This window comes from Ursus arctos, unplaced genomic scaffold (assembly GCF_023065955.2).
Source record: "Ursus arctos isolate Adak ecotype North America unplaced genomic scaffold, UrsArc2.0 scaffold_20, whole genome shotgun sequence".
NCBI lineage: Eukaryota > Metazoa > Chordata > Mammalia > Carnivora > Ursidae > Ursus > Ursus arctos.
Window position 1 is genome coordinate 42,379,389 of NW_026622875.1, and position 22,242 is coordinate 42,401,630.

Below are 22,242 nucleotides of genomic sequence, written 5' to 3' on the forward strand. Positions count from 1 at the left end.
CAAGATTCAAAAAGAGAAGTAGGTAAACGTAAAAAAGGAAGAGAAGGAAAAAATCAAAAGAGAGCTTTATGAGTCTACAGCTTGCAAATAACTTCCATTTTCTTGAACTTATCTGTAAGAATGTTGTTTCTTAAATAAATAAAATCTTTAAAAAAAAAGAAAAAAAAAAGAATGTTGTTTCTTGCAAGTTATCACGTGCACAATTTCCTTTCTCTAATGTCCATACTTTCTCCACATTTTACATCTTTGAAATGGAAGCCCTCCTTACAAAAGATGGTATCTCAGGTCAATGAAAAATATGGCGATCTAGCCCCTCTAACTACGGCCACGCCCCATTTGCTACTTTTCTGTCTTGTATATGCATCAGTCGCATTTTCAATTGCTTCTCATATCCATATTTTGTTTTTCTAGTTAGAAATGTAAGTTCTTTGAGGCAAAGAGAATTCCTCGTAGGTGCCGAGCACTTTATACACACTATTTTATTCTGAATTCTTTCAAAAACTCTGTGTGATAGATTATTCCCATTTCACAAAGAAATTGAGGCCCAGGAAAGTAAATTTACTTGCCAAAGATCCTCTAGCCGGCTTAGTAGTGGACTCAGGATCTGAGCTCAAATAGGTCTGACTCCAGTGTCCGTTCTCTTTCGACTGTGCCATCCTGCGTTGCTATCTCAAAGTCATAGATCAGACCTTGGTATTACTTTTGGATTCCCCATAAAGCTTCTTCTCATTCTATGCACAGAGTAGGTGCTCAGTAAATTCTTGTCAATTGAGTGAATGATTTCTATCTCATGTCATTTTTTAGAGCAATCCAAACTGGCATGTGAACAACTTTGATTTCTATTTTCTCTCTTTCATTTTGGTTCAACCTGTTTGGGGGGCCCTGGGTATGTTGGAGGTGCCAGGGACAGAAAAAAAAGCAGAGAGCCTTTTGAAGGGCAAATCATACCTCTTAACTACCCCACTTTTTGTTGAAAGGGTCTTCTTGCTCAGCCCAGAGTTATAGGAGTAACTCTTTGCAGGGAGGTGGGGGTGGGAGTCTGTGTGGTTTTGACAAGGGTGGGCTAGAATTTACCCTGGAAATCTTGACTAAAATGTTTTTGTGGGTCCAGGGCACAGTTAGGTTCACACCTAGGAAACTCTCTGAGGGTAAAGCCACAGCTTGGTTAGATCGGGTGACTCACAAGTGTGAAGGTTCATGTTTTAGCACCCGGCAATCAGGGGCAAAATTGAACCACTTAAAAATGAACCCTGATGAAAACTCAGAACCTCTGCAAGGCCTCCAGGCCACAGCATATATTAGAATTGTAATTGTACCAAAGAACTGAATTACCTTGTAGCTCATCTTTGATTTCCATTAAAAGAGTATGAAGCGAGAGCTCTTGGCTGGCAAGTGAGCCTTTGAGTCCTGGCCAGGGGTCATGATCTCTGTTTGAGCACGTTTGCTTTCAGAAGCCCCTTCTGAAAAGCAGCTTCATTATGGTATTTACTGGGTAGCGTTGGAACAGGGCAATTACAAGGTCCTAAAAGCTGTAACACAGATTTTTGAAAATCCAAGCCTCAGAAATTTGCAAGGGTAAGAAAAGACAACCCTAGTTGTACAAGTATGTTTATAACTCAATTCCTTTTTGGTTTGAAAATTGCTCTTTAGTCTCTTTAGGAAAAAATGCAATTGTGTGTGTGAGGGGACCAGGGGAGAGAAGAGGGCAAAGGTCCTACTATGTCTTGGTGTTGAGCTCTACACAGCTTTGTCGCTGAGCATAGAAGAAAGGGAAGCTGGTGACCACAGCCTGCCTTGCTTCATTATTTCTCTGCCTGAGAGAATTTGCAGATTTCTTGGGAGTTTTGTATAATTTTTAACATTCTTTTAATATTTTTATAATATTCTTTTGGGGATTCTTCCAGGGCTAGCCGTTTACAGACATCATTGCAGTAATGCAACCGGGAGTATTTTATGCAGGAGAAATGGTAGTGGTAGGTATATACTTGTAGTTCATCTGATTGCCCTGCTTCCTTTAGCCAGCACTTTGGCCCTTGCGATTGGCTGATGCGTCATAGATTTTTTTTTTAATAAGCTATTTTGATTTTTCACCCTTTACAGCTCTTCAGAAGTTTGTCTTTCCCCAGTCTGAGCCACTTTTACAGTAAACACTGAAAGTTATGCAATAACTAAAGGTTATGTATTAGTAATACAGATGCTGGGTATCCACTTTTTCAACTTTCAGACTCTATATAAGCTGGTGGATGGTATTGGTGCCTGGAATCAGAAATGAAAAAAATAAGGATTGAATCCACATTAAACCTAACCATTTAGACCTATTTCTTCCCACTGGACTTCTCTTTGAAGAGGATTGTGTCTTTGTCTACCATCGAATCCCCAGTTCTTCTCTGTGCCTGGGACATAGCAAGAACTATATAAATAACTGGTGCATGCATACACGAATGAATGAATGAATGAACGCATGAATGAGGCAAGGAAAGAACTGTGCGTGTCCATAGTACTCCCAGACCATAGCATAGATTCTGATACTAGTATGTGCTCAATAAAAAATTACACACTTGAATGTCTTCCTGAAGCTTAAAACATCAAGTTTTTGGGCTTTGTGAAATTCAGCAATTATTCATTATATGACTAGGTTGATTTTTAGAGACTAGATAATATTTCAGGTTGGTGATTTCCAGATAGGATAAGATCTGGTCTTGTTTACTCTATGAATGACCCATGACAAGGTAATTCCTCTGTAAGAGCTGCCACATTGCCTAGTTTTGAAGGGGCTAACTCTTGACTTGTTTACTTTGACACTTATACCTCTTTTTTTATTGAAGTATTGTTGACTCTTATAACTCTTAAGTATATTCAAAAATCAAATCCACCCTTGCTTTGTTAAGAAACGGGTTGAGGTGGGGCAGTCCATATTATGAACCCATGTTATAGGAATTAGAATGTCTTGGGGCACCTGGGTGGCTCAGTCGTTAAGCGTCTGCCTTCTGCTCAGGGCGTGATCCCAGGGTCCTGGGATTGAGCCCCGCATCGGGCTCTCTCCTCCTCTGGGAGCCTGCTTCTTCCTCTCCTCCTCCCCCTGCTTGTGTTCCCTCTCTCACTGGCTGTCTCTATCTCTGTCAAATAAATAAATAAAATCTTAAAAAAAAAAGAAATTAGAATGTCTGATAGTGCCTAGAATACATCTCCCTGGACACAGGGTAAATAACAGTGAGGGAAAATGGATTGAAAGTCTGAAGACTCTGGTTTTGGCACCTGCTTTGCCAAAAACTCTAATCACTTGCTTAACTTCTCTGAGTCTTTTTCTCCTTGTCCATAACAGGACAAGAAACAATATCAAAGAAATCATACCCAAAGTAGAAAAAAAATATAGCTGGATGATACATGTATCTGTCTGAAAACATACAATCACATGATGAATACCAGTTTGCTCATAAGTCAGGACTTAAGAATGAATGTCTGGTGCTTTGTTAGAGAATTTGGAAATTCAAATAGAAATGTTTCCTATTCCATCTGTTAAAGGAAACTAAAGATGCAAAGTCTAATAGACTTATCTGGTGCATAAGAAAATTCATTTTAAGTTCATGATTTGGTCTATTTTCCCCCATTAACTTCTTCTTCCAGACAAAATATTTGCCAACTCAATCCTAGAGTTGTATAGGATTCCTTTGCCTCCTTATTCATTCAACATGTGGCACTTTAGTTAAAATACTTTCTCAATGTGCTATCAAAGAAACTCTAATCATTACACACCAACAGCCTACAGGAAACCACCATCTTGATCTTAGAGAAGAAACAGGAAGCACTGCTTATCTCTGGGTTGTCAAGATTTCTGAAGCACTTACCTAGTCTCCTGGGTCCATACTTTGACACCAAAGCTGTCAAATCATTCATGGCATTTCCCAAGACTTAACCTAGTTCATCGTAATATCTCCAGGTTGGGAGAGCTTTGCCAAAGAAAACATTCTCTCTGCAAAAGTTCACATACCAGGAAAAAAGGGTATATGTTTTCAATTTTGGAAAACATGCACATAAACACACAAATACACACACACTGGGGAAGAGGATGGAGGGAGATGTATTGATAGACATTGCTCTCTTTAGGTGGCGGGTACAGGACATATTTGCTTCTTTCTGCCTATCTGTGTTATCTAAATTATATCCAATAAACATATTTTACTTTTGTGATCAGAAAAGCTTATACAAAGAAAGATTATTGAAAACTATATTAAACGAACCCTAGTCCTTTGCAGACATTCCATATTGAAAATTACAGAATTTTGAGTGGAAGGGACTCATCTAGTCTAAATACCATAATTTAATGGAGAAACTAAGACTCAGAAGCAAAACGACTCACCTGCCATCTGGGGGTAGGTGGGCAAGGAGGTGGGAGGTGGGGAGGTAGGGAAAACCTGGATTAGAGCCTCAGGTAGGAGCTCTCTGAGCTACTGTTGGAGAGCACTTTAACACATATACTGTAGGGGGTCATTCTCCAGATTAAAAACTGCTCTAAGATCTTCTCCAAGAGCTCATGGAAGGAAAGTGAATTTTTTTTATTTTTATTTTATTTTATTTTATTTTAAGATTTTATTCATTTATTTGACAGAGATAGAGACAGCCAGCGAGAGAGGGAACACAAGCAGGGGGAGTGGAAGAGGAAGAAGCAGGCTCACAGCAGAGGAGCCTGATGTGGGGCTCGATCCCATAACGCCGGGATCACGCCCTGAGCCGAAGGCAGATGCTTAACCGCTGTGCCACCCAGGCGCCCCTGAATTTTTTTTTAAAAAGCTATGATCAAATGTCCTGTCCCGCCTGAGTTAATTATGTCCACTCATATGAAAAAAAATTTTGTCATCCCTGGCAACAGGTGAGCTCAATCCCACCGAGTGGTCTGCTCTACAAGGCAGATTCAAGGCCCAGCGTCTGCCCTCTCCACCGACTGAAAACATGTATCAGCTATTGAGAAATGCCTACACCCATAGAAAGAAGGGAGTCTGACAATGACTAGTAAAAAAGAAAAACAGATTTTGATGCTGGAAACAGGAGTCAAAACCAAAACCCGATAATCTGTGGAAGAGGTGTTTTTTTTTTTTTTTTTTTAAATTCCATTTACTCCTTTCTAGGAGGAAAAACACATTGAGAAGTGAAAATATTTGTCTAAGATGATAGCTGGTAAATAGCATAGGCAAAATTTGAACCCAGCTTACCTCCCACCAGACTAGTAGGCTTTCTAATCCTTCCATAGCCATGAAACCCTCTTTATTAGGAAGTATAATACCCACTGCATAAAATAGGTGTAACTGAATGTTAAATTGGAAGTTTTGGAACCGTCAAAGTAGTCACAAACCTATTAAGAGATTTGAGATGGGTACTGTTGGTGCCCCACGCAGGGCCCCTTTCCTGGGCTAGTGCACCCCTCCCCGCAGCTGCTATGAACATTGAGTCATAAAGGCTCACAGCTGCCTCCTTATCTGCAGAATTGTCCTCAGATGAACCACCAATGGGCCCCAACCTACCTGGGGGACAAGCCATACCTCATGATTGAGACATGGAAGTTCAAGGACCAACCTTGTGGTACAACTCATGTCCCAGAGGTACCCGTGAGATCTGGTCAAAACTTATTTCCAACTAAGATCTCATCCTCAATTAGATTCTCCCCACTGCCCCATTTTGCTTCTCCTAGTCCCTTTCTTCTGAAAATACTTCTTCAATAAATCACTTAAAACAAGCATGAGGGTTGTCCGATTTTATGGGAAACAAACAAACACACAAGATGTAGTTAAATTTGAACTTCAGGTAAACAGGGAATAATATTTTAGCATAAGTGTGTCCCGTGCAATATCTGGAACACACCTTTATTATAAAATTTTCTATTATTTATCAGATATTCAAATTTAACTAGGCATCATCTTGTATTTTATCTGGCAACCCTAACAAGAATTCATATTTCGGACTCTGCTTCTTGGGGTCCTAACCCACAATAGCATGTCATCCACGTCAAATATATAAAAGTAACCAGTCATGGAAATTGGAAGGGTTGGGTAGAAGGATTTCATTGGTATTCCCTCTACATTCCAACAAACGTAGGTGGAAGGGTGTGGTGTCCTCTTCTCTAATCCCAAGCGAGAGGAAGACGGCCTTTAGCGGGACTGCTAGGAGTTCTTCACACCTATCCCTGCAGCCGGGGGCCACAGTGGAACACCTTATCTGAGATTTCTAAACAGCCTGAGGCAGCCGGGTTGTTGGACACCATTGGGAAACAATTGCATTGCCCCTTGGTGGCAGTCAAGGAGTGTGAATTTCAGGGACCAGATATGGAACTCCTGGGATGAATATGGAGCAGGGGTCATTTTTTAAAGGGATCATGTGCTAGAGGGTAGTCTGCTAGGGAAGGGGACCCCGGCAGGTTGTAAGGTGAACAGAGAGGGCTTCAGAAGCAGTCAGCCAAAGGGAAGACATTGCTTAGGGTAGGGGTTGGAAACCTTCTCTCTAAAGGGCCACATAATAAATATTTTTACCTCTAGGGGTTATGCAGTCTCTATTGTAACTACTCAATTCTGCCACTGTTGCATTAAGGGCAAGCATAGATGTTTTGTAAATGAACGGGCATGCCTACCTTCATTAAAACTTTATTTACAAGAACAGGCAATGAGTGGGATGTGGCCCACCTGCCATAGTTTGCCAACCCCTGGTTTAGGGGAAAAAAAAAAAAGGCAGTTAGAAGGACTAGTAGGAGAACGTACAAAGAACCTATGAATTCTTCCATGAGAGAGTCCACTTTAAATGTCTGTTTTATGTCCGTAGCCTAGTCAATGTCTAGTGAAATCATTTCCGTTTTCCTTCCATCTCTTTTCTTCCCACACTGCAGCTTTTGAAAGGTTAGAAACTGAAATCAGTCAACCAAAAACTTAAAATAAAGTTTGGAATTTTGATAAAGGCACTGGGCATTTTAACTATTGAACTGAGATTGTGATATAAAGTGGCTGTGGATTTTTTGTTGACTTCAAGTGACCAGAAAAGGCAGAGTCTGGTTAGTTTTCATCCAGTGACAGAGAGAGCATTCTCCTTTGAATAAAGTTTATTTTTAAAAAATTTGTTATAGAGGGAGAGAGCGCGGGGGTGGGGGAGGGGCAGAAGGAGAGGGAGAGAGTGGATCCTCAAGCAGACTTCTGGCTGAGTGCAGAGCCCGATCTCATGATCCTGAGATCGTGACCTGAGCTGAAACCAAGAGTTGGACGCTTAACCAACTGAGCCATCCAGGCGCTCTCCTCTGAATAAATTTTGAAGGGATAGTGAGAAGCAAGAATTAAGAGGCTTCCTTGTGCCTTGTGTATGTTCTTCTTGCTCGAGGTACCTCTTGTTTTTATATTTGTGGATCTTTGTCTGGGATGTAATCTGAAAAGTTCTCAATGTTGGGGAATCTCCAAAGAAGCCAGGAGAAGTGCCTCTTTAGAGAAGGACTGAGTTTTGAATACCACTGAGGGCTGGAGGTCACAAAGCTGAGACAGGAGTACACAAATAAAACCATTTCTCCCCTTAGTTCTCTGCCCCCCGCTCTGCTCCAGTCAGAACAACATAGAGAAAGAAGCAGAAATAGGAGCCCATGAGGGACAGGTGAAGAGCAGGAAAGAGGAAGAGGGTGAGCAACCCCCTTCCCTGAGGGCAGTAGTGGGCTGGTCGGGGAGGTTAGACATCTCACCCTTGAAGGAAGGTTTGTTCTGCTAAAATGTGACTTGATACTCTACATTTTAATCTCTGAATTAAGAGTGTTGTTGACTTAAAGGGACTGTAGGACTTTCTGGTAACTAAGATGGAGCAGAAACGTCACAGACTGCCTTCCTTTGCATCCAGAGGTGGGAAAGAACAATTTCACAGAACAAGACTGAAAGAGATTAAAACAACTTTCTGTGATACCAACCATGAGTTCCGTATGTTTAGCATGCTAGGTAAACAGGTAAATGTGAAATGGGGAGGGATTCTGAGAGCCCTATATGCTGGCCTTCCATCAACTCAGCTGTTGCCCAGCCCCCAGGAGCTTCCTAGGAAAGTCAGGGTTTTATTTTTTTATTTTTTTATTAAAATTCGATTAGCCAACATATAGTACATCATTAGTTTCAGACGTAGTGTTCAATAATTCATCAGTTTCATATAACACCCAGTGCTCATCACATCACGTGCCCTCCTTAATGCCCATCACCCAATTACCCCATCCCCCTACCCACCTCCCCTCTAGCAGCCCTCACAGATTTAAGAGTCACTCATAGTTTGTCTCCTTCTCTGATGACTTCCCATTCAGTTTTCCCTCCCTTCCCCTATGATGCTCTGAGCTGTTCCTTATATTCCACATATGAGTGAAATCATATGATAATTGTCTTTCTCTGAATGACTTATTTCATTCAGCATAGTCCCCTCCAGTTCCACCCATGTCGATGTAAATGGCAGGTGTTCATCCTTTCTGATGGCTGAGTAATATTGTATTGTATATAATATACCACATCTTCTTTATCCATTCATCTGTCGATGGACGCCTTGGCTCATTCCACAGTTTGGCTATTGTGGACATTGCTGCTATAAACATTGGGGTGCAGGTGCCCCTTCAGATCAACACATTTGTATCTTTGGGATAAATACCTAGTTGTGCAATTGCTGGGTCATGGGGCCACTATGTTTACCTTCTTGAGGAACCTCCATACTGTTTTCCAGAGAAAAGCCAGGGTTTTATTTTATTTTATTTTTAAGATTATTTATTTATTTATTTGACAGAGAGAGACAGCCAGCGAGAGAGGGAACACAAACAGGGGGAGTGGGAGAGGAAGAAGCAGGCTTCCAGCGGAGCATGGAGCCCGATGCGGGGCTCGATCCCAGGGACCTGGGATCACGCCCTGAGCCGAAGGCAGACGCTTAACGACTGAGCCACCCAGGCGCCCCAAGCCAGGGTTTTAGACACACAGTGTGCCAACCACTGCAGCATATCCACCACTCCCTCAATTTGGAGGCCCGAAGAACACAGCTTAAGACTGCCTTAAAGTGTGATGACACCAATTAATTACTTCTTGGCATTTCCTTGGAATGTTCCACAAACTGACATCAGAACCTATTCCAAGATGATGCTATATTTCAGGGGTCAGCAAACTTTTCCTCTAAAGGGCCAGGCAGTAACTATCGTAGGTTTTGCCAGCCATACGGTATTTGTGGCAGTTCCACACCTCTGCTGTTCTAGATTAAAAGCAGCATAGATGATACATAAACAAATGTGTAGAGCTCTATTCCAGGAAAATTCTGTTTTAAAAAAACAGGCAGTTGGTTTGTGGATCAGAATTTGCTGACTCCTGCTGTGCTGTGCTAAAGCATTCATTCCCTGCTTTTCCCTCCTACCAGCTCTGCTCCCTGTCTTTGTGGTTTGGGTGTTCAGGCCCCACTTTTGATCCAGAGGTGGACCCGTGACCCAGGTCTGGCTAAATATCGTGCGTATCCTATATCCCCTATGATTGACTTAGGGGTGAATACCTGAGTCAAGGCAGTCCAAGTTAAATTAAATCAAATTAAGAGACTTTTGCTTGGACAGCTCTGGATTTCAGTTAAGAAAGATGTATGACTAGGATGGTTGAGCCAGCACGCAAAAGATTCTTCCTGTCTTTGGTGGGATTCTCATAAAACAAGGATTTCGTTCCTAGGAAAACCTGAAGGGGTGTATGGAAGTCAGTTTGGGAAAAATAGGGCAGCCAAGCAAGGACACAATGTCAAGCAAAGTTCTGGAGCTCTGGCTAAGTTCTGTGGGAGGTGAGGTGGCTCTGGAGACAACGTCAACTGCAAAGTCGTTCCTGCAAGGGAGTTGGGGTATTTATACCCTGCACCTGTGAGTTGTGGTTAAACTGCCCCTGGGAGTTTAGCATCCCAGGAACATCTAGCTCTCAGGGCAGCAGCAGGCAATGCTAACTTCAGAGCCAGATGGCAAGGAAGCACAGGTCTGTCAGAAGTGAAAGGATAGCAGGTTAGGGTATATAAGAGCCATGTGTAGAAACTAGTGGTTTCTGCCACACTGCTAGGGAGAGAAATGGACAGAAAAAGAAGCAAAGGAAAGAGATGGGGAAACATGACATCTGAGGACAGTTTTTGAACCTGTGTCTGGTATTCCTAAAAGCCTAATTTACCCCTGGATTTTGCCCATATATGGTGGAGGTAGGGGGAGAGTTTTCTATTACCTCCAAGTAAAAGTGTCCGAATGGACTGGAGACACACGATTCATTAGCATTTGCCATAACACAGACTGGAAAGAAAACAAACCTCAACAGAAGGTATAGTGGCCTTTGCATCTCCAGTCTTGGAAATATCTTCTCTCAGCTAAGTCTTGTGTCTCCATTTCTGTTCTTAATAACAACTCAATTGTAGAATTGCCAGGGTAGGAGTCTTTCACACCCTTCTCAAAATCCAGCTCCTGAGAATGAGGGAGGGTCTGAAAAGTCTGACCCCAGCTGGGGATGAACGCCAGGTGCACTCAAGACCTTAATAAATAATGGAGCACGAGTAGAAGGAATGGCCAGAAATGTGGGAAATGTGATATCTCAGTTCTGAGGCCCGGTGGACCAATGTGGCAGTCCTGGATAGAAACAGATTAAGTGTGAGAAATCACTCATCCCTAATATATAGTCATTTCATAGACTTTGCTATCGTGAGAGGCATTCAGCCTCAGTAAGTCACAGACAACAAAATGTGCATTTTTTCACTTCAGAGGATTTAGCCAGTTGATTAAGTATAAAAAGAGGAAGGCTGGTAGGTAAAAGACTAAGCGTTCACTTCAGGGAATTCTGGTGGAGCCCTCCAAGAGACGGAGTTCACATGTCAGCTCTGGGACTCTCCTGGATAATAGCTCACATCAGAAAACCACCGTAAAGGATTTGGCAAGCAGGGACTAGCACAGGGGGTATGGTGGGCAGGCAATTACAGGACGTCTCTCCTCCCATCCTCACGGTTAGGGAAATTCTTCAAGACATGGCAGAATAAGTGGAAGTCCAACCTTGGGTCTCATTTGAAGTCACCTCATGTTTTTGGGAAAACGATAAATGGGTAATACCTACAGAGAGAGATGGTCGTGGAAATATTCTTCACTAACCCTATGTGTTTATTCCTCTTTTTCTTACTTTTAAGTAAGTCTGCTTGTCACCAGGATAGGAAATCAGGAAGACATTCAGAGATTTACCAATGTCAATGTGATCAGGGCTGGATTTACCAATAGGCAGATTGGATTAGGTATAACCTGGTTACATTGCTAGCGTGAGTGTCTGGAGGTTGTTGTTTTTCTAATGTTACTATTCCAGTAGAAGACCCCAACTTTATCACTCAGTAGCTGTGTGACTTAGGCAAGTAAGTCCTCAGATCTTTAAGGCCTAATAATCCTGTCCATTATAAAACAACAAAAGCATATATCCCATAGGGGTCATTTTGAGAATTAGATGAACTAATCCAGGTAAGGTATCTTCACGTGCTAAGCACCAAGTAAATCTGAGTTAGGATAATATAAATTGCATAAATTGTTATTGTTATTATCATTACTAGGGCATGTCTGAAACCGAAAAAGGTAGAGGGCATTTTCCATTTTCCGTCAGCCTTCCAAGTTCACGTTTCATCCTTGGCATTGGCAGCAAGGAAAGGACCTGAACTTGGAGTTAAAAATGTGGGATGCAGTCTCTGTACTTGGGCTTCCCAAGTATGTAAACCTACACAGGTTACTTGAAGGTCTCTGAGCCTTGATTTCCTTATCTATAAATTGAAGAGTGCCCATCTGATGGATGGAAGTAGAGATTAAATCTAAAATGTCTACACTGCACCTGGTACACAGTAGGCACTGATTAATATCCCTCCTCATGACTGTAACTTCCTGGGTATCTTTCTTGGGAGGCCGAAACCTCTCCCTCCCCAAGTCAAAGCCTCAGTTCTTCAGATTCTGGTTTTTTCTTTGAATTTTGTTTTTTAAAATGTTATTATTGTTATTTTTAAGTAAGCTCTAGGTCCAATGTGGGGTTTGAACTCAGGACCCCAAGATCAACAGCCACATGTTCTACCCATGGAGCCAGCCAGGTGCCCCTCCAGAGTCTGTTTTTTTTTTAAGATTTTTTTTTTTTAAGATTTTATTTATTTATTCAACAGAGATAGAGACAGCCAGCGAGAGAGGGAACACAAGCAGGGGGAGTGGGAGAGGAAGAAGCAGGCTCATAGCGGAGGAGCCCGATGTGGGGCTCGATCCCATAACGCCGGGATCACACCCTGAGCCGAAGGCAGACGCTTAACCGCTGTGCCACCCAGGCGTACCTATTTATTTCTTTTTCTGTCCATCTGTGTACATATGTACCAAATCACGAGTTTACTCTGAGACCTCCCACTGCAACACAGCACACTTGGGTTCTTCGTAGCATTACCTTTTGCTTATTTGTAACTTCTCTTCCTTCTCTGACAAGGAGAGATCTGGCCCTCCTTACCATAATTGTTCTAAGATGCTTCCAAACTTTTTCTCAAAATGGCTGTAACTTTTTGCATTCCCATCAACAGTGTCTGAGAGTTTTAGTTGCTCTTGAATCCACGTCAGCACGTCATACCGCAGAGTTTAAAATTTTAGCCATTGTAATACGTATGTAGTAGTATCTCCTTGGGGTTTTAGTCTGCACTGTCCTGATGACTGATGATGCTGAAAATCTCTCATACTTATTTACCATCCGTATATCTTCTTTGGTGAGGTGTCCACTCAAACTGCTCATTTAAAAAAAATCGATATTTTTGTTTTCTTTGGTTTTTATTGTTGAATTAAGACAGTTACTCATATATTCTGGACAAAAGGCTTTTACTGGATATGGGATTTGCAAGTATTTTCTCCCCACCTGTGGCTCTTTTTGTTTTCTTAACAGTGCCTTTCATACAGCAAAAAAAATTTTTTTAAAGATTTTATTTATTTGAGAGAGAGCATGAGCAGTGTGGTGGTGGGAGAGGGAGAAGCAGGCTCTCCGCTGCGCAGGGAGCCTGACTCCGGGCTCAATCTCGGGACCCCAGGATCATGACCTGAGCCCAAGGCAGACGCTTAGCCAACGGAGCCACCCAGGCGCCTCTTTAGACCAAAAATTTTTAATTTTGATAAAATCCATTTTCTTTTATGTAATATGTTTTTGGACTCATATTCAAAACTTTGCCAAACCCAAGTTGTGCAGAATTTTCTCTCAGTTTTTTCCCTTAGAACATCTATAGCTTTATATTTTATATTCAGTCTATGATTAATTTTTAGCTATTTTTTAAAAAGATTGGTTTATTTTAAAGAGAAAGAGAGCGCATGAGCCAGTGGAGGGAGGGGCAGAGGGAGAGAGAGACTCTTAAGCAGGCTCCCTGCTGAGCACGAAGCCCGAGAGGGGCTCCATCCCAGAAGCTTGAGATCATGACCTGAGCTGAAATCAAGAGTCGAATGCTCAACCAACCGAGCCGCCCCGGCGCCCCAATTTTTACTTTTTTATAAAATATGAGGTGTTTGTTGAGATTTTGACTGAATAAAAATTAAACTTTTCATTTATTGAGATGGAGCTGTTGAATAGGCAGCTGGGTTGGGCATTCAAGTCTGAAGTTCAAAGGGGAGACACAGATCGGAGACATAGATTTGAGAAAATTTAGTGCTATTTCTTTGATGATATTTCCGCCTCCATTCTTCTCTACTCTTTCTGAAATTTCTATTAATCAGATTTTTAACCTCTTAGAGTGAGCTTCCTATTCTCTATCTTTGCTTTCGGGTGTCTAATTTCTTACCTATGAGGGCTTCAATTCTCTGAGGGATTTCTTAAACTTTCTCTTTATTTATTTGTTTACTTATATTTTGTTATTGTAGTTTAATTTTTCAAGTTCTTTGTTTTTTATTCCTCCTTTTTCTATAATATTCACCTTTGGGTTTATCAATTCAAGATTTTCTTATATTTCTCCAAAGATATTAATTGGTATCTTTGAGGTTTTCCCCTGTTATTTATCTTTCTTTGAGATCTGAGTGAATGCGTGTGTGTGTGTTTAGAGAACTTTCTTCATGTGTCTAATAATCCTTGATTGCCATGATTATGAATAAAATGTGGAAAATCTTTTAGAAGCTATTAGAGAAGTAATTATGTTCTCCCCAAATTTGTATGTTGAAAATCTAATCCCCAGTACCTCAGAATGTGACAGTATTTGGAAATAGAGTCTTTGAGGAGGTAATTAAAGATGGCGTGCCTGGGTGGTTCAGTCAGTTAAGCGTCTGCCTTCAGCTCAGGTCATGATCCTGGGGTCCTGAGATTGAGCCCCGCATCGGGCTCCCTGTTTAAATGGGGAGCCTGCTTCTCCCTCTCTCTCTGCATGCCGCTCCCCCTGCTCCCCCTGCTTGTGCTCTCTCCCTCTCTGTCAAATAAATAAATAAATAAATAAATAAATAAATAAATAACATCTTTTTAAAAAAGGTAATTAAGGTAAAATGAAGCCATATGGGTAGGCCCTCAACCTGTATGGCTGGTGTCCTCAAGAGGACATCAAGATCCCAACAGAGGGAGATCATGCGAAGACAAAGGGAGAAGACAATGATTTACAAACCAAGAAGAGAGATCTCAGAAGATACCAACCCTGCTGACACCTTGGTCTCAGACTTCTAGGACTCCAGGAAAACAATCTGCTGCTGTTTAAGCCACCCAGTCTGTGGTATGTGGTTATGGCAGCCCTGGCAAACCAGAAGCTGTCAGACATGAGGCTGTCATCCCTTACGGTTATTTGCTAGAGAACTGGCTGTTTCACTGATGCATATCTCTTTCCCTCCCCAAAATACGTACACACAATTTCACTATGTAGTAGTCATTCAGTATCTCCAGGGATGAATCCTTCCTCTTCCTCCTGGAGGTAGACACCTACTGAGGCTTGATGGTGCGGTCATTCGGGATGAAATTTTTCACTTGACTACCCCTTCTACTCTTTGGTACCTCACTGCCACCTTCCGCTGTGTCTGGTGCTTCTGAACAAAAGTCTTCGCTTTCACTTTTTTCTTTTCTTTTTTATTTTGTTTTATTTTATTTTTTTAAAGATTTTATTTATTTGACAGAGATAGAGACAGCCAGCGAGAGAGGGAACACAAGCAGGGGGAGTGGGAGAGGAAGAAGCAGGCTCATAGCGGAGGAGCCCGATGTGGGGCTCGATCCCATAACGCCGGGATCACACCCTGAGCCGAAGGCAGACGCTTAACCGCTGTGCCACCCAGGCGCCCCCCTTTTCTTTTTTAAATAGGCCCCCCACCTAGCATGAAGCCCTACACGGGGCTCAAACTCATGATGGTGAGATCAAGACCTGAGCTGAGATGGAGAGTCAGATGCTTAACCCCTTTCACTTTCACTGGAGAATAGAATCTGGCTGTCAGTTATGGGGAGTAGAGCATTTGGCTGCTGGCGTCTCTGCATACGGTTGGGGGAAGGTGGTGGTATATGAACGCACATCGGGAATTTCAAGCCATCCATGCACTTTTTTGTTTTAAGCCTCACCCCTGGCCATGTGTCCCTGTAGTTGCTCCTGACTTTTCCGGGGCAAATACGTGCGCTTCTCATTGTTGTCCTCCTGGGTATGAATTTGGGATTTACGCTTGTTCTTCTGCCACATTAGTCACCATTCCTCCATCTGCTTTACATCTTCCCAAAGTGTGAACAAGCTTCCCCTTTTCCTCACTGGGTTATGCCTTTTTTATTTCTTTACCACTATTTTGTTGGAGAAGATAAGGGAATGTGTTCAATCCGTCATTTGTGGCTCTCTGGGCAACATTTGGAAAAAGGAGGACGATAAGGCGATCATAAAAATACATTTTTTTTTTCTCACTGGAAATCAGAACTGATAATGAAAATAAAATTCCAAAGACTTTTTAAAAGTTGCTTTTATAACCAGTAGAGAGGAAAATTAGGTCCAGCTAACTGCGTTAGCTGCACTTACTCTGCAATTTGTTTCTTCACTTGTCAAATACTAGAATAAGACCGCGTTACTGGTTGCTTCCTCACACCAAGTGGTTATTAGAATCAGCTACGGTGCCTGTTTGTAACCCGGATCCCTCAGCCACAGGGTCAAAGGTCCACATTCCTCCGTAGGTCTCGGGTGGAAAGCATGGGGGCTAATAATCTCTTGGGGCCCCTGACGCTTGGATATCCTCTGAGTCTGTGAATTTTATTTCTATTGCTTGATTCTCTTTTTAGCTGGAAACTGTTTTATGAATAGCAAATATTCTAAGTATTGGACAATTGTAGGGGCGTCCGGGTGGTTCAGTGGGTTAAGCGTCTGCCTTCAGGCTCCCTGCTCAGTGGGGAGTCTGCTTCTCCCTCTGCCTGTCACCCCACTCATGCTCTCTCTCTCACTCTCTCTTGCTCTCAAATAAATAAATAAAATCTTAAAAAAATAATAAAAAATAAATATATATTTTTTAAAGATTTTATTTATTTGACAGAGAGAGACAGCCAGCGAGAGGGGAAACACAAGCAGGGGGAGTGGGAGAGGAAAAAGCAGGCTCCTAGGAAGGAGCCTGATGTGGGGCTCGATCCCAGAATGCTGGGATCACGCTCTGAGCCGAAGGCAGATGATTAATGACTGTGCCACCCAGGCGCCCCCCAAAATAAATATTTTTGTAGATCCATTAAGAGCCTTAAACCGAACATCAATATTACACAAAAATAGGCCACAGATTAACAAGTGGAAGCATATAGCTGATGTAGTAGCTGGGAGGGGTAGGGTGGGGTGCTATGAGTGGATGATATGTGATTTGGAAAAAAAAAATCAAAATATATTTTTATATTTCAAAAGCAAAATGTCTTTTCCACATAAGAATTTGAAACATTAAAAGCTATTGTTTTTTTCTTATCTGACGTGATGCACAGGAAATAGAATGTCTTTTCCGCACACACAAAACTCACTGGTCAGGGTGGAAGCCAGAGGTGGGGGAAATGGTGTCACGAGACTTTCAGGCTTATCCAAAGGGGTCATGGGCTTAAAAAGGTTGCAAAGCACTGCAGTAGTGAGATGGATTGGTTTCTGAAGAAAAGTGAGAAAAGAAAACCATTAACTCCAACTGTCACTCTTCCAACTGAACATTGAAACCACTTGGGAACAAATTTTGAGTGAGGTTTACAGTCATAAGCAACGTTGGTGTTTTTGAGGTTTGGTTGTGAATCGCCATTTAGCGGTACCACATGCTTCCTAGAGATGTGATTAATTGTCATATTTTAAAGCTTTCAAACGTGTTAAGTTGCCTGTTACACGGGGCTAACTTATTGAAAGGTTTCTGTTCGCTTAGATTAGTGGATTTTTGTGTTGCATTGTGGCTTAGGGGACAGAAGATTCAGGAGACTGGAATTTCCATTCTATTTTCACGATGACGGTGCATAGAGTGGAACAAGTCACTGAGTGTTTTATCTCTAAGTCTTTGGATAAAATGTACTGCATGCAAGGGTGACTTGGCTCAAAATTTGTCACCCATGGATTGCAAAGGTTCATTTGGCTGATTGACAGACTGGCCAACTAGGTAAGTTTCTTCCTCCTCCTTCCTTCTTTATATTGAAGATAAATGAGGGCATGAAATCCAAAGTGATAGTTACATGTTATAGTGATAGTAATCATGGTAGTAATGGTAGTGGTAGTCTTACTATATACATCACTCCTTAATGTCAGAGGGGAGATGAATGAAGGAGACCAGAACATTCTGTCTTGCATTCAAAGCAGTGAGTCTGGAGACAAAAAAGCTGATTTTGAGCCCTAATTCTGCCAGTTCTGTGAACTTGGTCAGGATGGCTTAAGCTCTCTGAGCTTCAGTTTCCTTGTTTATAAAACGGAGATCACAATAGCTACCTGATGGCGTTGCTTTGAGAACTAAAGGAAATGATATTTTTAAGAACGAAGACTGTGCCTGGCATTTTGTCCCGAAGATGATGGGAACCACTGTAAACTTTTAAGTAAAAGAATGATACAATTAGGTTTATGTTTTAGTAAATGTGAAGGAGAAGTAAGGGGCACATAAAACTAGAAAATGAGATTTGAAGCAGAGAAACAGGTGGAAAAGTTGTAATACACCTGAAAAATTGCATGTCTTAAATAAAGCAGGAGAAGTGGAGAGAATGAGACATCCTTGAGTGATGGCAGTGAGGCCCAGTCTCATTTGTCTTGACAACAAGCATGATGCCTGGCCTACGGTTGGGGCTGAGAAAATATTTTACTTGATTGTAGAGTTGCTTCAATTTGATTCAGTGTCATCAAAAAAGGTAATAAGGTGAGAAATTCTGTGATTCTAACTGATGTGTGTTTTGTTTTGTTTTTTTCATGTTTCCTTTTTCCCCCAACTCTCTCCCTCCTTCCAATTTGGGGAGCTAGGCGTTTTGCCTTCTTGTCCTTGGGAAAGAGGTTCTATGGGAGAAAGCAGACTTTAAAAAGGTTGTAAAGTTAACAAATCGTCACTGTTTCAAAAAAGCCTCATCCCATTTGGAAGAACACATGATGAATCAGAGTCAGTGTCTCCCTCACAGAAATAAACAAAGATTTCTTACCCTGAATGATGGAGAGAAGCAGAGGGGGCATAATGAGACCTTGTGACTTTCTAGGACAATGGAGGTGAACCGAGGACTGAGGAAACTGGATAAGCTTGAGGAGACCCAAGCTTCTGTCCCTGGGTAGTGCCTGGGGGTGTGAGTGGTGAGAGGCAAGTTCCAGGCCTGGCCACCAGCCTGATGAGGCAGCCTGACTGTTGTCTGGGCGGTGCAAGCCTCACGGAGGTCCTCGTGTCAGAGCATGGCATTGCAATAGCAGATGCATTTAGGACTGAAAAATGCAAGTTTTCCACAGATCACAGCAGCGCCCTACAGTGGAATTTTCCTACACAGAAGTGTGACTCAGAGGAGAATCAGGGTCTTAAATGGTCTTAATGATGGGAATGACAGGGTGGGACAGGAGGGTGCCATACTGGCCTGCCAAGGACCAATGCCTGAGGTCTAGAAGGGAGCCAGGACCTCTGAGTGGATGATAGTGTAGATATCCACTGACGATCAGATATTCTCTCCCACTCCATCCTGATACCTTGACCCTATGAGTCCTGGGAACCTCGTGGCCCCCAAAGTTCTGAGGCAACCCTGGGCAAGCCAAGGAGTCTGTATTTGAATTAATTTAAATTATGTCTTTACCATCCAGGAGTGTGGGGACTCACGATATAAATTGAATTCAGTTATAAAAATACAAAGAAAAGTTCTTGGGCACCTCCTTTTGTCAACTGACATTTCACCTCCCTATATGAATAAATTTGTGGACATATTAGTAGAAGCACAGTAGGCATTGATTTTAAGTCGCTGCACGAACACATTCTGTGTGGCACCGGACAGAACACACCTGAGGTACAGGTTTAATCTAGGAACCCAATTTTCAAGATTATTGCCAAACTGGAAACCGATAAGGAAGGAAAGAGAATAAAAATCGTGCAGTATGAAAAATCATACAAAGATCTGGAATCCTTAGCTGGGACTCTAGCAGTGTTCTAGTATTCAAAGACAGCAGTGAAGACTAAGTCTGGAATTCTCACAGTGTTTATGTAGCACCGACTGTTTTCCAGGTACTGTCTCAAGCCCTTCATGAAAGTTAGCTTTCAATTCTTACCAAAACCAGAGCACTAAGTCCTATGATTATCACCATTTGCCAGGTGAAAAAAATGGAGATGCAGAGCAGGTACCTAATTTGCCCAAGTTCATAGAGCTGACGAATGACAGAGCCAGGATTCAAACTTAGCTCTGCTCCGGGGCTCGTGGCCTCACTTCACTCACTGTCATGTTCTAATTAGTGTGACAAAGAACTTTATTTACAGTCAGAAAGGAGCATGGGCCACAGGAGCCGTGATTTCACTGAAAGTGGGTTAGGCAGGTGTCATGGTTGGTATCGAGAGACTCTGAGGTCTCTGATTCTGAACTTCTAGGAGGCCATTATTTCCTTGAAATTTTACTGGTTGATTAAATTTTTTTTTCATAAATTTGGTTCGAAATAACTCTTTTCTCCCTCAAGTGGCACGTGAGACTTACTCAACAAAAAGCAATAAAAATCTAGCTCAGGTGATGCAGCTCGTATTCTCCGTGCATAATCATCCTTAGCAGTATCCTATTGAAAAACAGCAGACTTTTGTACGTGAAAATATTTTATTTATGTAGCTACAGAGCTCATTGAGGATGACTTGGTGAAATTAATTTTAGATTCTCCTATACTTGAAAAAAAATTTTTTTGGGGGGTGACTCTATCTCTTGATTGTTGATTCTGTTGGCTGAATTTCTTGGGGTTAGTTTTTCCTACATGTTTTGGAATCTTGGTTTGGGAGCTCATCTTGTGGGGGAGGGGGTCCTCCATCCATTCCCACTTCCATGGGCATTCAGTTCTGTCTCACATAGCTGAGATTATCATGGTCAATCTAGTCTTCCATCTCATTAGAATATTGAGAATGTCACACTTGGTGGTCCATGAAGATCTGTCCCTTAGGAATATCAAGAGTTTACAGTACTTGTGGAATGCATTCAGAAAGTGGGTGAGTACAATGAAATGAGTGCAAGCTCCAGCTTGCTTTATGTATACACTGACCTTTTCAGGCATGCAACTACATAAAATTCAAGAAAGGATTATATTCTATTTTAGACTGAACGTTCTCAACCGTGGTTTGCCATTTTGGAAAATCAAATTCCTGACAGTCTAAACACTTAGGCTTTTGAGTTGCCAATACCATGCACTCCATTAATCGGCTTCTGTAGCTGTCTCATTCACTGTGATTGCTACACAGAGTTGTAAATATCTAACAACTTCCTTACACCTTTCAGTGTGACTGTGACCAAGCATTTACATATTGAAGTTCTTCATTTCTCTCCTTTTATTTATTCTTTATATTAAAATTGCTCTTATATTGATTTTTAAAGATCTGTATGTAGGTAGGTAATTCATTATAAATTTCATTTGGTGCAGAACAGAGATCATTACAAAATATTTATAAAATGGAGGTTTGAGGATTTAAAGAGCTTTCATTTTGTTTTAAGTTTCTATCATCTCCAAAACCTCAAAATGAAACCAAGCTCAAACCTCTCAATTACAAAACCAGGGCTTCCTTGAATCTTGACTCAAGTTTACTAAAAGAGTATATGACGCTTCACGAAAGTTGGTAGGAGGTAAGGTTTCCAGGGAGGGAGTGTGAAGAAAATACCAGATTTAGGAAAAAACAAAGATCAAGTTTAGAAAACTTTACTTTCTCAGAATATTTGCAGAAACTTTCTACTTAGACAGCATTGCGTGGAAGAACAAATTAAATAAGCAGGTGCCGTGGCAAGCCTGCAGGATTCATCCACGTTTCTGTTAGAGTATTTATGTCTTTTTTTCCTTCTCTAATTCTCTTACCTGGATGAGTTGATATCAGAGGATACATTTTAACTTCAAGACAGATGAGATCAGAAAAAGAGATGACCTTCCTTTTTGAAACTCAACATTGCTTTCTATTGACTCAGTGGAAGTCCTTTGCCTTTACTCTCTTTTCCTCCTTGAAATAACTTTTCTCTCTTTGTCTCCACTCTTTCGAGTCCTATATTATACACTGAAAGAATAGATGAGCAAAAATGTCTAATGAAAAAGGGAAGAAAGCTTAATGAGCGAAGAGTTATCTTGCCAAATTAATAAAATGTAGTATAAGGCTACACTGAATAAAATAGCATGCTGAACACAAGAATGGGTACAAATAAAAGAGATATTACAGAAGCAGACTCTCTTGAAAGCTGTTATGATAAAAATGGTATCGGAAACGAGTAGAGGAAGATTATTACATAAAGGGTGAGTACACAATAGATAAAACTTCGAGAGAAAGTTAGATTCTTACTAAAGATCATGCATTAAAATAAATCTGACAGAATTTATGTTTTATTTAATGTTAAAAATAGCAGAAAATATGGATGCTTAGCGTCATGATCTCAGAGAGGGAAATAACTCCATACGAAAAAACAGAAAGCAAACTGATGGAGGAAATCACAAAGGAGTAGATGGATCGTTAACTACTTTAAATTCTGTTTTTATTTGTAGTAACAGTAATGCCTACTTAATAGTATGCACTATGCTAATGAAATGGTCTCCAGGCCCCATGAATGTGTGTCTCCAACAGGAGCACATCTGCTGCTTACAGGTGTCCAGGTTGTGTCCCATACAAGGGCACGACAACCAAGAGAGTGATTCACATTGTAGACACATTTA